This window comes from Molossus molossus, unplaced genomic scaffold, assembly GCF_014108415.1.
Source record: "Molossus molossus isolate mMolMol1 unplaced genomic scaffold, mMolMol1.p scaffold_m16_p_9, whole genome shotgun sequence".
Taxonomy (NCBI): Eukaryota; Metazoa; Chordata; class Mammalia; order Chiroptera; family Molossidae; genus Molossus; species Molossus molossus.
In genome coordinates, this window is record NW_023425403.1 from 50988968 (window position 1) to 51006423 (window position 17456).

The window sequence follows — 17456 nt, forward strand, 5'->3', positions numbered from 1 at the left end:
GATTATTAGCCTTGACTCCAAGTACCCAAAGTAGGTTCTGACTTATCTTGAGTAAGAGGGAAGTTCATACAGTTAATTGGCACTAATGTTGTGAAGGGAAGGTGTGACTGAAGACCATTTCAGTTTTTAGTGTGGTTTATTGCAAACAGGATGACTCTTCTTTTGTGCTTTTCCAGCATGTTTCTTCATTTCTAAATGTATATTTAGAATTTCTACCAGTATTTCTAGAAAATATAAATTTTGGCAGGATATATTACTTTACTTCCTCTGTCCCTGGATGGAAATGTCTGATGGTTAAATGAAATAATACATGGAACAGCTATTATGCTTTAGGACAGACCACGTATAGAATGATGTTTTGAAATAGTTCTCATTAGTTTTTAGTTTTTAATTCAAAACTAGAAGTTAGTACAGGTACTGAGTCAGATGGGTGGTGCCCACTGCTGTCCTGGCCATGAAATGAAGCAGCCAGTTACTCCGGAAAGGGAGGCATTTCTATTGCCCCAGACAATCAGTCCAAAATGCAGGGAGATGCTAAATTAACTTGTTTGTAGAAGAACAACCAGAAAGCAATGAAATGCAGCATGGGTTCAGCTCAGTGTTGCTGCTGTCTCAGGTGATGTTCCACAATCTTCCCAGTAGCCTGTGACACCTGCTGTATATGTGAGTCAGGAAAACTTGGGCTTGAAGTGACTGTTTCGCCGAGGGCCCAGTTTCTCTTGCTGCCTCATCATACTGGGTATGTTTAAAACAAGCCGCTGCAGACTGAATTGTGTCCTCCAAAAGTATATGTTAAGTCCTGATCTCCAGTATCTCAGAATATGACCTTATTTGGACACAGGGTTGTTGCAAATGTAATTAATTAAGATGAGGTCATTGGAGTAGAATGGGTACTCAGTCGGATCTGACTGGTGTCCTTATATGAAGATGGTGTGACAATAGGCAGGAAGAGTGCCAGGTGATGATGGTGGCAGGGATTGGAGGGATGTGGCTGTGAGCCAAGGAACACCAGGACTGTGGCCCTAGCAGAACCAGGGAGATTTCCGCCCAGAGTTTCAGAGAGAGTGTGACTCTGCTGACACCTTGTTTCCATACTTGTGGCCTGCAGAACAGTGAGAGAATACATTTCTCTTGTGTTAGCCAACTCAGTCTGTGGTACTTTGTTCCAACAGCTGTATTAAATGAATACAACGCGAAGTGATTTTTCGGCTCTCTTCTTTGAGATTCTGAAGGTCTGAACTCTCCAGGTCCTCTTCACAGTGGCATTTTACAAACCAGGACATGTAAGGGTCAGAGATATTAGGTGTTCTTCCCAAGCATATCTGAGCCTGGGTTTGTCTGAACCCAGAACGAACTACTGCACAGGCTCCTTGCCTGAGTGACTTGACCAAAGGCGGTCCTAGGCTCCCATCCGACATGCTTCTATGGCGAAGGCAGTCTGCATAACCACACTGGCTTCTCCTTTAGTCACACCCTTAGTCAGGTCTGAAGCTCACAGACGTGATGTTCGTCTCCCAAGTACCCCATTAGTAAGTCGTACTTCAGATTTATTTTTGTGATAGTCGTGATGTGTGTGTCAAACTATTCACACCAGCCAAGGCTAGGAATGCCATGTGCCACCATCAACAGTAGGGACACCAGCTAAGATTCTGCCTTTTCTTCATAACCTTGTTTGCAAAGAGCAATGCCTCTCCCCAGAAGGATCCAAGGAGCAAACCCAGTAGTGAATCAGCACTTCGAATTCCAGCTTCACAGAGGCGAAGCTGAAGGTTTGGGTTTGGTTAAGACGGTGAACCGGTCCCTGAAAGCCTTTGGGTGTTACACAGAGCGCTCTGGTGTTTTCAGAATGGGCCACAGGAGGAAGAAGGCACAATTCTTTATTTAGGCCTTTGCTAAGCTAGTAGAAGTTGGGAATGAAAGAAAAGCCTCTCTGTTTCTTGAGTTTGTGCTATTTCCTGTATGAGTTTGCGATGGCTGCTGTAACAAGGTACCATAGACAGACATGGCTTAAACAGCACACAGTCATATCCTCAGAGTTCTGGAGGCTAGAAGTTTGAGATGAACATGGCCTAAGGGGTGTTTCTTGGCTTGTAGAAGGCTGCCATCTACCTGTGTCTTCACATGGTCTTCCTTCTGTGCATGTCTGTGTTCAAATTTCTTTTTCTTATAAGGACACCTGTCATATTGAATGGAAGCCCACCCTCAAGACCTTATTTTAACTAAAAAATCTCTTTAAATACCATATCGCCAAATATATTCTGAGGTACTGGGGGTTAGGATTTCAACATATGAATTTTAGGGGCATACAATTCAGCCCCTAACAGTTCCCTTGACTAGGAAGGACCCCTTGAGGGCATGGACTGTGCTTCACACAATTTGGTGCCTCCAGAGCCTAACAGAGAATCAGCCCCTTTTGTTGAATGAATGTGCTCTGATTCTTAAGGGGAAAACAGAAACAAAAACAAATCTGGTGTTTGTTAGCCTCTGGTCCCAAACTGAAACCCAGATGACATGTTGAAAATGTACCTACGGGAAGAGGAGGGTAAACAGGAAAAGGAGACAGATATGCCAGATGGGAAAGGTGTGCTAGTGCACAGCAATAATAGTAACGGCATATGGCTTGTGGTTGTTCTCCGTGTAATGCTTGTGCCCAAGGATATGAGTCTTGTTTCATAATGAAGTCTTGTTTCTATCAGTGGGTAGAAAACAAAGAGAGAAGACATGGTCCCCCCTGGGAGTTGCTGTCATTGTCACTGTGCGCAAACAGCCCCAGGCCTGCTGAGTTGCTCAAGGCCTCAGCCAGTCTCTCCCGCATCCCTCTGACCACGCTCTTGCTGGTTGTTTCAATCCAGCCAGCTCTGCTGAGTTTCTGGGCCAACCTGTGATTATTCTGTTCTTAGAATAGCACACTGCTTACAATTCTGAATTTATTTTCCCCCAGATAGTTAAGAAGTAGGTGCAATATATTTGATGTCGTTTATGAAAATACATTCATAACCACAAAAAGGAGTGAATCTTTTATTCATTTGAATTTTTTCATTCATTTATTCATGAATGCATTCGACATATGGAGGGCCTACTTACCTGCCAAATAGGGTCAGGCACTGTACGTCTAGAAGAGTTTTCCTTCTTATAATGTTGTACCTGCTCTTCCCTATACTGGATTTCCTTTCTGTCTAGAAGCAGGTGTTTGCAAACTCTACGTCAGTACTTCTTACACTTTTCTGAAAATGAGGTTCCCCTGGGAACTTATTAAAAGTGCAAAGATTCTGTAGATTCCTGAGATTCGGATTCTCTAGGTCCGGTGTGGGGCTCAGGACTCTGAACTTTTAACCAGTACTCCAGGATATTCCCATACAGCTTGTCCGTGGACCAATGTGAGACACACTGCCCAGGGGTGGGAATATAGGCCGAGGGTACCTGACTTGAGCCACACAAGCCCATTGCTCTCAACGTTGGCAGCCTATGGAAGAAAGTGTGCCTGGGGCGGGACCTGTGGGGTGTGCCCGTGGGAATAGAGTATGTGACTGTGAGTGAGAGAGAGGAGAGGGGTGGGGAAAATGAAAGGGGCCTTCCTCAGCCTGGGTTTACCTTCCTTGTCTCTGTTTCCTCTGAGAAGTCTCTGGTTTCGATGGCTGGGCCACACACTCCATGGTTCCGATGGCTGGGCCACACGCTCCATCCCTGGCTGTCCTCCACACAGCTCACCAGAGTTCAAAATTAAATTGTTACCATGGAATTTGATTTTCAGCCTCTGAAAATATAATCAAGTCGCATGGCCCTTTGACTTGGGCCTTAGAGCAGCTTCTTATCGGTTTATACTAACTTGTCAGTGATAAGATTCGATCTGTACCTGGAATTTCCACAAAAAGTGTTCTTGTCTGCTCTGAGAAGCAATCGTTTTCACAGCCATTATGTCCAGCTTAATTTAAAATGTTTGTTGTGCAGGGAAATGGCCCTTGCTTGTACTACTGGGAAGTCTTTTGTTGCTATCTGAGGCTCCTGTGTTTGCAGGATGAATATTCCAGCTCAGACAGACAGTTATTTTGGTCCCCTTCCTATGTTGAAAACGAAATGGGAAATAAATCTATGATAACTGATAGGGAACTGCACCACCTATGGCAACTCATTTCAGCATATAAATTTGTTTTCTTTTACTTTCGACATAAAAATCCTTTGTAAGTCTCCCTTGGTAGTATCCAAAATTGCGTGTCTGATCTTTTATACACCAATCACTCCTGAAGATATCCCTGCAATTTCAATGCTATCTAGAGCAGTTACTGTCCATATTCGATGTAAAGCCCTAATGGAGGAAGAGGAATAAATATTATGGCAATTATTACCATGAACTTTTATTTTAAGCAGCAAAGCCCAAGATTTCTATGGAGACACAAGTATATCAAACTGTATTTTTTTATGGTCACATCTAAACTGGGCGATAATAGCGTATCAATAAACTTCAATTACACTCAAGACAATACTAAAAGTGAACCTCTAGCGATGCTCAATAAAGTCTACAGGTGCATTAGAATTATATAGAGCAGCGACATCCATCTGGTATTTTTCAGTGACTTCTAGTCAATTACTGCATTTCATCATGTGTAATCCTCTTTTATCTCCAGTTCCTGCTGGTGCGGTAATTCTCACTCTGCTACATCTGTGGCTTTACTGTGAATTTTTATCGCCTACGCGTCAGTGCGTCCCTTCCTGCCCCCGAATGTTGTTGAACTGTATCTGCTGAAGATCTAATTGCAAGGTGGTATAAAATATGGATTTCGAGAAACATAGAAAATATGTAAAGTGATTGGCAACATATTAAAAAATAGGCATGTTTGAAATAAAAGATTGCATTTCAGGCTAACTATTCCCTCAGAGCATTGGACCTGGAGTTTGCAGTTTTTTAGAGGGTAAAAAGTAAACAAAAGAAAATGACAACAAAGAAGCAAAATAAATCCTGTCCAATAGGAAGCTTTTGGAAAGGAGATTTTGTACATGTTTTATGTATGTTTGTAAAATGTTTTCTGTGTACATGTCTATAAATGTTAAATGCATATGTTTATTTGTATAAATATTATGAAACATGTACTTTATATTTTGGAAAGGTGACTGTCTTTTTTATTAATTTTTTTTCTTTATTGATTTTAGAGAGAGAGGGAGAGAGAGGTAGAAACATCGATGAGGGAGAACATTGATTGGCTGCCTCTTGCACGCCGCCCACAGGGGATCGGGCCCACAACCTGGGCATGTGCCCCGACTGGGAATCAAACTGGCGACCTCTTGGTGCATGGGTCGATGCTCAACCATTGAGCCACACCAGCTGGGCTGACTGTATTTTTTTAATAGACTTTATTTTCTAGAGCAGTTTTAGGTTCACAGAAAAACAGAGCGTTCCCATACACCTGCTGACCTCACACACCCCAGTCTTCTCCACTATCAACGCCCGCCACCAGACTGGTGTGCTTGTTATAACTGGAGAATTTATGGTACCCTAAAAACCCTCTGTGTCCTCTGTTCACTACTCAGTCCCATTCACTTCCTCATCCTGTGATTCTAGCTCTGTTGTCATGCACATCCGTCCTTTCTGCCTTCTCTCCTTCTCTTTTCCTCTCATTTCCCTCCACCCTCTCCTTCCCCCCCTCCCTCCTTTCTAAAACTATATATTGTGCATCAACTATCTGCAAAATGTTGCGAATGCAGTGGAAAGCAATACAGACATGATATATGTCCTCATGGAGCTTAGAGTATGGTCAGGAAAATAGACTAAATAAAATCAGTGACATAATTGCTGGGAATAATAAGGAAGATGCAAGGAGAAGTAACAAAGAGAGGACCTGATTTAGGGATTTGGAACAGTTTTGAGGAAGTCCCACTTGGGCTGAGATCTCAAGGAGAATTGGGGTTGGCCAGGAGTGTATGTTCTAAGCCAAGGGAACATGTCCCCTCTACACTGGGAAGCTCCTCAAGATTTCTCTTGTCTATTTGCTTTAAAACTTTTCATTTTAGAATGGTTTTAGATTTATAGATAATACAGAGATAGATTTGCAAAGCTAGTACAGAGATAATGTTATTATCTTACATTACTATAGTACATTTGTCACAAATAAAGAATCAACATTGGCACGTGTTACTAATAAAACTGTAGACATTATTCAGATTTTACAAGTCTTCCTTAATGCTTGTGTTCTGTTCTGGGTTCCAGTCCAGGACATGACATCACATGTGGTCATTATGCCTCTTGAGCCTCCTCTGGTCTGTGATAGTTTCTGACTTTCCTTGTTTCTCGGAACCTTGGCAGTTTTGAGGAGTACTAGTCAGGTGTTTTGTAGAAATTCCCTCATTTTGGCTTTGTCTGATGTTTTTCTAGTGGTCAGATAAGAGTTATTGATTTTTGGGAGGAAGACAGCAGAGGTGAAGTGACATTCTCATCACATTATATTAAGGGGACAAATTACATGCTATCAACATGACTTATCACTGGTGATATCAACCTTCATCACCTGGCTCAGACAGTATTTACCAGATTCTTCACTGTACCTTTTTCTCTCCCACTTTCCATTCTTTACTTGTTGGAAGGAAGTCACGAAATGATTCTCAAACCATTCTCTTATAGCATGGTTTTCCTGACCAAACTCTAAGCTCTATGAAGACAAATACCATGTCTGTATTCCCTCAACTCCTCAATGGGGGAGTATCTACACAAATTATTTGGAATTTTTCTGTGTGGGGGAAGATTTGTCTCTTTTTCCCTTTTTATTTATTTAGGCAATCATTTATATCAGTATCGATTCATTAACACTTATCTGTGTTCTAAGCCAATACTACATTATTTATTTTGGTGCTCAAATTGTCCCAATTTGGGCCATTGGGGGTCCTTTCAGGTTAGTTTCTGTTTCTCTTTTACATGCTCCATGTATTTTGTTTGTTTGTTTCTTAGCACTTTCTGGCTCATCCTGTATAATCCCTGCCCCTGCCCTAGAATCAACCATTTCTCCCAGGAGCCCTCGTTTCTTGTGTTGAATGTGGTGCAAGGTGTGCTCATGTGACTGAGTTGTCATTGCTTTTTGGCTCTCAGCTGAGACAGCAAGAAAATATATGTGTGCAAACTAATCTGTGTATACACACACGTATAAATATTTCTAGATGTATCCATCTGTAGCTATACTAAGCTAAACATGAGTTCATAATGATGTCTCAGACTCCAGTCCATTACTCCACTGCTCATTCTAGCCTTCCTGGCTTGCCTGTAACCTCCAGCTCCAGTACTGAGAAACCTGGCTCTCACCATCTGTTGTTCATTTACTTAATTGTTCAGTGCTAGTATGCAGGTATCATGGTTTCAAGATTGTTAACCCGTTCTCTCCTGTGGCAAAAAACTTTATCAACTTGAGTACCATACTTTTGTCAGTTCCTTTTGCCTTTAGTCTTAGGACTTCCATTCATTCCCAAAGTTATTTAGGCCAGCACCTGTTTCCTCATCCCTTACCGTGACCTTATTTCACACATTTGCAATACGTTAGAGTTTTTTTTTATCTCCATTCTATCCTGTCATGTCCTGACCTCCTAAATCATTTTTTAAATTTGCTTACACTAAATTCATCCTTTGTGCTGTAAAGTTTATGGGTTTGACAATGCGTAGCATCTGCAGCTGCCATTATTGTACCATATAGGTTAGTTACATGACCCTAGAAAGTACCCTGTGCTTCCGCTAGTGAAAACACCCGTCTCTTCAAACACCTGGCAAACACTGATCTGCCTTCTGTCCTTCAGAGTTTTTACTTTTCTACAATGTCATGCATATATACCCCCTTGGACTAGTTTATTTTTATTTTTTTTTGACAAAATAAAATGCATTTAAGATTCATTCATGTTATGTGAATTAATAGCTTTTTCCTTTTTATCACTGAATAATATTCCATGTTATTTGTGTACCACATTTTTTTATCTACTTCCATATTGAAGGACATGTAGGTTGCTTTTAGTTTTTGCAATTATGAATAAAGCTGCCACAGAAATTGCAAATATCTTAATCAGCAGGCTGCTATAACAAAGTACCATATGGGGTACAGAAATTCACAATCTGGAGGCTGAAGTTGGAGATCAGGGAGCCAGCAGGATCTGGTTCTGCTGAGAGCCCTCTTCGGAATTGTATTGCTAACTACTCATATATTTTCACATGGCAGAAAGCAGAGAGGGGCAAGCTCTCTTGTGACTCTTATAAGGGTACTAACCTTATTCATGAGGAGTCCATCCACATGACCTCATCTACTCTTAATTGCCTCCCAAAGCCCCACCTCCTAATAATATCACATTGAGGGAGAGGAGGGTTTCAATGCACAAATGTTGGAGGGACAAAAAGTAACTCCCAAACTGTCTTCCAAAGTGATGGTAACCTTTGGAATTTCCACCAGGAGTGAGTGAGAGTTCCCTGTTGCTCTGCATCCTTGTTAGCATGTTGGGCTGTCAGATTTTTGATGTTAGCTAGTGCACTAGATGTATAAAATAGTATCCTCAAAGGTGTTCATCATTTTTATAGCCTCCGTGGTTTGCCTAGGGCATACTGTTGTTGGAATTAATCAATGAATAATTAAACAGAACAAGAAACTGTGATTTTACAATATGTCTTAGAGGTTCTTCTGTTATCAAAGGGTGTGCATTTGAAAAGGGGTTGCATTTGGAAAGAGACTGTAACCTCAATGAATTATAAAGTGAAATACACTGAGTGTAAAGACAATAGGGAGTCACAGGGACTGCGGCAATGTGGAAACCCAAGAGAATCAACAGATTTTCTGAATTTTAAAGGTTGAGCCATAAAACCTAATTTGTAGGAAATCTAATTTGTAAATTTTGGTAATCAACTAAAATTTTTAAAACACGTTGTGGGATAGATAATACATGTTTGCAGGACAGGTTGGAACAGGGGTTTACCAGTTTTTAACCAATTTTCTGTTCCTTTAATCTCTTCTGATGTGCTGTCTAGGCAATGCATTCTTAATTGTCTAAGATTTTAGTCATTATTTTATAGTTAGTTCTTATTGAGATTATTTTTATTTTCTCATTGAGTCTGAGATGTGGGGCATTAGAACTGAGAAGGAGAGGAAATGAATGTGAGGACTTGAGTATTAGAAGGGAAACTGGAAAATGTGACATTATGTCCAGTTTACAAGCTCATGTTAAGAAACAGTATTTAATGGTTAATTCTTTGGACCTTTTTAGTTGTGAGAACTCCAAGTTAGGAAGCTGCCTGGATTAGTCAGCTCCATCTTGGAATGTGGATATTTTATTTAGCTTACTGCCTTTCGGAACTTTGAGAATCTCTTTCTCTCCAGTGGGGTTTTGTGGGGGAAAAGAGTCAGGGAGGTCACCAAAGTGGGGCCAGCCATTTCAATTGCCCGTTTTGTTCATTGTCTTCCTGCACTTGTTCCCCCCGCCCCTCCCCGCCCAGTGATGTATAAAATGTGAACACATTTTATAATTTATGGGGAGAGAAGAAATTACATGTCACATGCAACAATCTGGTAAATATTTATGAATTTTCTGCCTCTTAATATGAGCGTGTGAAAATAACTAAACTCCTGATTGCATATTAGCAATTACTATAAGTCTGGAGAAGACAAGAAAAACACAGTCCTGAATAAAGTCTGTGTGTCTGCACAGAAATGTTCCTGTTGAGTTGTCTCTCCTTTCGGACATGCCTGACTCCCTTCTGTTTCATTACTGTTCTAATAAACCCCGGAGCTGTGTTTCAACAGAACCAACACGCCCTCTAATCAGAGTCGGCATGATACACGGTGAAATGGTTTCTACATTCTGTGTGGAATGGACAACAAGCAAGAAAAATGCCCCCTCTCTCATTTTAATTAGAATTAGAAGGCTCCCCAGGCTGATGAGCTCAGCTGGAGAGAGCACCCTGCAGAGACCGCGCTCTGACCCTCCCACGGGCCAGTTAATTTTGCTTAGTTCAGTGGCCACAGTGTGTGTCTCCGGCTCTGCGGTTATCTAGAGAACATGTCCCCTTAATCATTAAGGAAATAGAATGTCTGAGTGTGAGGTTCATCTGCACTTCTGGCAAAATGACTTTCAGTGCAAGCCCTATGGGTGTCTGGGGTCAGTTCCATCGCACCGCTAGCCAAAAAAGACAACATCATATAGAGAGACGCTCACTTATTATCTGTGTGACAATGACTTCCTTGGCCATTCAGAACCTCAGCCTTCTTATCAGAAGTTGACCATTAGGATTTAATAATATTATGTCTGTGAGAACTCTCAAAATGCAAACAGTTATATAAATCCCAAACAGGACTGCTAACTCTGTTTCCTCTCTGTGGAACAGAATCTCTTGTCATGGCAATAGCTTTATATGGAAAAATCTGCATTCTATTTATTTCAAGAAATAATGTTTTGATCTCACTCTAGCTCAATGCTATAGCCAAGTAGAGGTATTCAAAAGCTCCATTTGAACATAAATCCATGCTGATCTACTAATTCTCCACCCCAGAGTTCTTCAGACCCAAGGTCCCGTGGCAACTATGGTTCAGCCCCTGCTTCTGTGTGGCAGGAGAGAGTCTCATGTGAGTGGACATGTTTGGGTTCTTCCAACCTGCTCAGTGCCAATAAGTAAGCTGCACCTTCTCTTTTCTTGCTCTGCTTGCCTTGATACGTGCATCCGAGTTTGTGTCATGAAATACCATCCCTGTACTGAGAACTCCTGAGTCTTTATCTCTTGCATACCCTTCTCTATGACTGCTCACTTTCCTTCTCGCTTAGGTGTGGAGTAAGTACCTCAAATTTAACATATTTCAAACTTGTTATTTCCCGACCTGCTCTGTAACAAGTTCTTTCTGCTTTTAATGGCAAATCCAGTCATTCAGCCATTCAAATGAAACATTCTAGTGTTATTCGTATTAAAGAAAGAAATTACTGGGAGGTTCTCTCTTTGCCACATCTCTTGTGAGGATAAAGACCATTTTCAGCAATCAGACTGTCAACATTCCAGAAAATGTCGACACCACTCTGAAGGGATGCACAGTTATTGTGAAGGACCCTAGAGGCACTCTGTGGAGGGACGACAACCACAGCAATGTAGAACTCAGTCTCCTTGGAAAGAAAAAGAAGAGGCTCCAGGTTGACAAATGGTGGGGAAATAGGAAGGACCTGGCTACTGTTCGCAGTCATGTACAGAACGTGATCAAGGATGTCACACTGGGCTTCCGTTACAAGATGAGGTCTGTGTATGCTCACTTTCCCATCAACGCTGTTATTCAGGAAAAATGGTTCTCTTGTTGAAATAAAAAATTTCTTGGGTGAAAAATAAATCTGCAGGGTTCAAGTAAGGTCAGGTGTTGCTTGTTCATTATTGCAGGCCCAGAAACATGAGTTTATTCTCCAAGGAAATGGCATTGAACTTGTATCAAATTCTGCTGCTTTTATTCAGCAAGCCACAACAGTTAAAAAACAAGAGTATCAGAAAATTTTTGGATGGTATACATGTTTCTGAAAAAGAAACATTCAGCAAGTTGATAAATAAGCTCTAAGTTGTCCAGCTATAGAAACAGCAAGATTCTGGATGGTTCCTCAGACTTCTATGTGATATCTTAAAGATGCAATAAAAGCCATGTATTAAAAAACAAAATAAGTCCAGAGACATTGATATATAGAACAGAATGACAGATCTCAGATGGAAGGGGGGTGGATAGCATGGGAAGAGATTAACCAAACAACAACAATGAAAACAATTATTCAGACATTTGTTAAAGATGGTGAGCAGACTTTACTCAGGGGACTACTATAATGGGGTTTGCTGTAGGGGAGAGAGATTGGGCTCAATTCTGAACACAACAAGAAAAAGTAGGAACTTAGAGCCAAGCAGCAGGGTGGGAGGTTAGTAGATACAAAATTACTAGAAGCAGCATCCAGACTAGGATTCCTGGTAGACTAGTTCAACAGAATTGTTGCTCAAGTCAGGCCAGGGTGATAAGATATTGTTTTAGTTCGGGTTTCTGTAACAAAGTACCACAGACTGGGTGGCTTATAAACAACTAAATTTTATTTCTTTCAGTTCTGGAGGCTGGAAGTCTGAGATCACGATGGCACAGTGGTCATTTTTTTCCGAGAGCACTCTTTGGGGTTGTAGATTGCCAACTTCTTGTATCCTCACATGGTGGAAAGGCAAGAGAAAGAGGAAGCGAACTCTCTCACGATGCTTATAAAGTCATGAATCATGAATCTCATTCATGACGGCTTCACCTTCATGTCTTTATTATACCCCAAAGGCCCCATCTCCTAATACCATGACATTGGGGATTAGATTTCAACATATGAATATTGGAAGGAACACAAACTTTCAGCCCATAACAAATCTCAAGGATAAGGGATGAAGAACTTGATCATATTTTTTGCTAAACTGACCCAGAAGTTGTCTTGCTAAAACTGGACTGAATGGACATTACAGAGCCTAAGGTTGGAGCCTTGATGTTTCAGAGAAGCCCGACTTGAGTTAGGTCACAGAGAGACTCTTTGTCATCTCTTTTGCTCATACCACAAACTGGTTTTCCAGCAAACTTTATTTTTGGCTCTGCTTCCAAAATACATCCAGAATTTGATCACTATTCACCAACCCCTGCCACTACACTGATCCAAGCCACCATTATATTTCACTTGATTTTCACAATAGCCTCCTGCTTCTGTCTATGCTTTTCTTCATTTGAAAAGCATACCACTGATCCAGAGTGACCCTACTTAAACCCATGTCAGAGTGCTTCTCTCCTTTGATCAAAACCCTTCAATGCCTCCCAACTCACTCAGTGCAAAGGCTAAGGTCCTCACTCTGACGCATGCCATCTTATGTAACTTGACCCTGATAACCTCACTGACCTCATGTCCCATTGCCCTTCTCTCTCACACCACTCCAACCACACTGGCCTCTTTGCTGTCCTGTAAAATACCACAGATAGTTTTATTGTTCTTATTGCCTTTCCACTCCCACCAGAATATAAATTGCATGACATTATTGTCCATTTCCTATTCTACAGAACACCTGGACAGTGACTCACATAGGGTAGAATAGGAAATGGACAATAATGTCATGCAATTTATATTCTGGTGGGCATTGACTATTTCTTGGGTAAACAAAGAAATGAATTTTTGGCTTAGAAAATATGCTTAAAGATGCGTGTTAAAAATTTAAAGGTGGCTATTTAAAGAAGAGCAGCAGTATACATAATGTGCAAATAATTAGAGGAAAAAAATGGAACAAAGAAAATTTTACCAACAAGAGAGCAGGGGTAAAAAAGATACAGAAAACCAAAACATGATAGCAGAAAGGAAAACATGTCAGGAATCACAATCTGTGTGAATGACACAGACTCTCAGAATTGAATTTTAAAATGCAGTTATGAGCTGTTTTCAAGAGGCAAATATAAAACCAAATGATGCAGAACGTTTGAAAATAAAGGGAAGGAAAATTATATGCCAAGCAAATGTTAATAAAAAGAAACCAGGAGTAACAATGTTAAAATGACAAAATATAATTCAAGGGTAAAAGCATTGAAAAAGAAAAAAAAAAAAAAAAAGATGCATACATTAATAAAACACCTACCAAGAAGATAGAAGAATCATAAAGCAATTTATAATTTTCATCATAGCTCTGAAATATAAATAAAGCAAAAGAATACATTGAAAATCTATATTCATAGTGAGAGATATTTAATATCCCTTTCTCAGAAACTGGCATATCATCTAGACAAAAAATGAGGACCCAGTATTTGAATACCTCATTATTGGTTTTCTTGCGCATTGGGTGAAAATTATGCTCCAAATATACATATATATCTAGAGGATCATAAGGATTTAAAAAACAAGGAGACCTATGTAGGGATGATAAAAGTAACCATATGTTGTATATGCACTGTCTAAACATCCCTTTTCTGATCTTCCAACACAGCTGGATCCTGACATTGCAGAGAAGAGCGGGTAGCAGCTATGGAAAATCTGTTTCTTTCCTTGTAGTGGAGAGAAATAAAACTCCCACTAGACAGTGAGCACAGCACTTTACCTGGGTTTTCAGAGGTGATAGTATTGTTTACAAGGAGAAGTGGATAGAAATGATACAATTTTTGTGGACTGGCTAATGTTACTGGAACCTAGCTACCCAACAACTCTTTCCGATGGTTCTTAAGGTCATGGACTATGCTCTTTGTCTAGCTCAGTTGTGCAGCTGTGTGAGAAATACAAGTCCCCACTTCCCTCTCCTCTCCCTTCTCGGCTCCCCTCTGCTCCCCTGGCACAGCCCACGCACTTGGGCTGCTGCGCGGCACTTGGGGTCTGTGCTATTGGGACTATTTAAAGGAGGCCAGACCCAGCATCTGTCCCTACTCTGTGTCCCTTCAGCATTCTTTAAAAATGAAGAGTTTGTGGTAGACAATCTCCTAGATCCAGTCTCAGAACTCTAATGTTTTCTAATTACGCATTTAAAAAATAATGCCCTCTATCAACTCCAAGCCTGAAAACCATTCTTTGAACATGGCAATTTACTTGCAACTTAGCTTGCTACTCTGACCCGTCCCGCAGGTCGAGCAACGAGGACTTTAGAGGGGGAGTGAGGATGAGGAGGGACAAGAGACACGAGAAATGGAGACAAGACAAGATTCTGATCAAGTCTCGTTTATTCAGGGGGAGTTCACATAATATCTAGGGGAAAAACAGGTGAAACAGTTAATGAGTATCCCACCTGAAGCAAATTCCAGTAAATACCTCAGGTGGAACAAATGATAAGCAAAGAATAGAGTAAATAATTATCTAGAAGAATGCAGACACTGTATGCAGAGAGACCCCGCCCTGGGGCCAGAGACAGTAGAGCAGACTTTAACAAGATGGATGCCATGCAGATGGTCTCCCACACTACTCAACGTGTGGTTCACAGACCATCATCATCACCATTATCATCATCTAGAAACTAGTTAAAAATACTGAATCTCAGGCCTCACCCAGGCCTACTGATCAGAATTTTAACAGGATCTCGGGGTGATGTGTCTCCCATTAAAATCTGAGAAGCACTGCTTTAGAGAAATGCAGCTCTTTACTTGGTCATGTGAAATTTACTGCCTTGATCTTCAAAGTATGTCTTCAGAAACCACATCAAATCTGATAAAATTCCCATGAGAAGGCTCACACTTAGACCATTAAAAAATTTTTTTTTCTTTGTTGATTAGAGAGAGAGAGAGAGAAACATCAATGAGAGAGAACATCGATTGGCAGCCTCCTGCATGCCCCCACTGGGGATTGGGCCCACAACCCAGGCATGTGCCCTGACTGGGAATCGAACCGGCAACCTCTTGGTGCATGGGTTGACGCTCAGTCACTGAGCCACACCAGCCGGGCTTGACCATTTTTATAAAAGGAAACTGAGCCAGATAATAAAGGGGGCTTGATGATGGATGATGGCTGTCACATAGAGAATGCGACTGCAGTTACATTCGGACTGCTGTCGACGTTTCCCAGCTTGTGATATGTAGGGTTAGGATTCTCGATAGAGCCGCATCAGCCTTTTGATACCCGAGCCGGTCAGTCAGACTACAGTGTGTCATCTGCACAAGATGATGCCCTTGGAAGTTGTCGAAGTTTCTTTGAAATCAGAGGGACTGATTTGTACACTGGTATTTTAAAGACTTGCTTAACGTTGTTCTATTTATTTTGGGCACTTCTGATCTTTAATTATACAATTATGCAGTTTGGATTGAGATTGGCGGCCCCACCTGTGCCGGGTTTAACTGAACACGTTTCTCTCAGACCTCTTGTGGTGTGAGCTTCAACGTCGAGAACAAACTGCCTTGCTCTCAGACCCTGGAGCCTCCCTTCTGAAGTTGCTGTCATTGTTTTTTTTTTTTGAAGACAAACCTTTATTGCAGCTGCTGTGGCCAACTACGGACACACTCCCTGTCCAATGGGCTGCTGAGGGGACACACTACCACTGGGTGAGCTGATGTACCGGGCTGCTTCTCTCAGGCCACTGGTTCTGCTGTTGTGATTTCTTGGCATGTGAACTCGCTCTCTGTAAAGGAAATTACACATGGGTTGGGGAGGGGTGGGGGGCAGATAGGGCAGCCACAGCCCTAGCCCTCAGACAGTAGGAAAAGAGGGAGGTAGCTGGGGGGACCACCCCCCACCATTCCGACTGCTAATGGGCCCGTTCTCCCACTCTCACCTCCTTTCCATTGGCCAGGGCTAGGATACCCCCCAATTCTACCACTCCCCCCTCCTTGGCACTGACACCCCAAATGAGGCAGAGACAGCCACTAATATAAATAAATTTTTTTTAAAAAAGGAATTTACACAAGGGGAATCAGTAGGGTGTCCACCTAAACCACCAAGAAATGTATGGGGGGACAAAAGGAAGCTTATGAAAATCTAAGGAGGTAGGAAATGCTATGGTGCTATTTTCTCTTAAAGTCCTTTCCCTGAATCTTCATGTACTGCGTAGTTTTACAAGCCACCTTATCAGCATTTGGAGACTCTGATAGCTTATGATTTTAAAAAAGGAAGTGTCCCTGTCCCATTTTGCATCTATCTCTGATTCTTAAGGAAATAAATGTGAGCTTTTGGGATAGAAGTAATGGGAAGTAATATTTGGAAACATTCCCTTTAAAACACTTCTAGCCTGGACGGTGTGGCTCAGTGGTTGAGTGTTGACCCATGCACCAAGAGGTTGCTGGTTTGATTCCCGGTCAGGGTACATGCCCAGGTTGTAGGCCCAATCCCCAGTGGGGGCATGCAGGCGGTGGCCAATCAATGTTCTCTCTCATCGATGTTTCTCTCTCTCTCTCTCTCTCCCCCTCTCCCTTTCTCTCTCTAAAAATCAATAAAGAAAAATTAATTTAAAACACTTATGGACACAGATGGTAGTTTTGAATGATACATTTCTTAGGAATGATTATGTCAGATTTCTTTCTATTTACTGGTTCCACCCCCCCCCCATCTCCACTCATTATTTTGGGGTATATTTTAAATTATTGTATTTTAGACTTCAGTTTTCTAAGATTAAAAAAAAAAAAAATCTATGAAAGCCAATCCCATAATCCTTATTGTGTAGATAGTTTTGGTTTTCCATTCTTAAATCTTCTAAATAAAATTTCAACATGTTTTTTAACACTTCATCTCTGGTGAAAATTAAAATGTTGCTTAAAATTGCACCCTGGCAATTTTATGCAGAATATGAAGCTTTCACACCACTTGATACTATTATAAATCATTCACATTGAGTGAGTGTCAAAATGACTTGGTTTAAGCAGTTTAGGGAATAAAATGCCTTTTTTTCCACTCTTTTTTTTCCTTTATCCTCACCCAACGACATTTTTTTTTTTTTGCATTTATCTTCAGATAGAGCAGGAGGAAGAGAGGGAGGAAGAGAGAGAGAGAGAGAGAGAGAGAGAGAGAGAGAGAGAAACATCGATGTGAGAGGGACA

At 41.2% G+C, this 17456-nt stretch overlaps 1 pseudogene; it reads left to right on the top strand.

Annotated features, from left to right (window-relative positions):
• Positions 1-1424: 1424 nt before the first annotated feature.
• Positions 1425-11494, top strand: LOC118622377 (annotated as a pseudogene).
• Positions 11495-17456: the final 5962 nt, after the last annotated feature.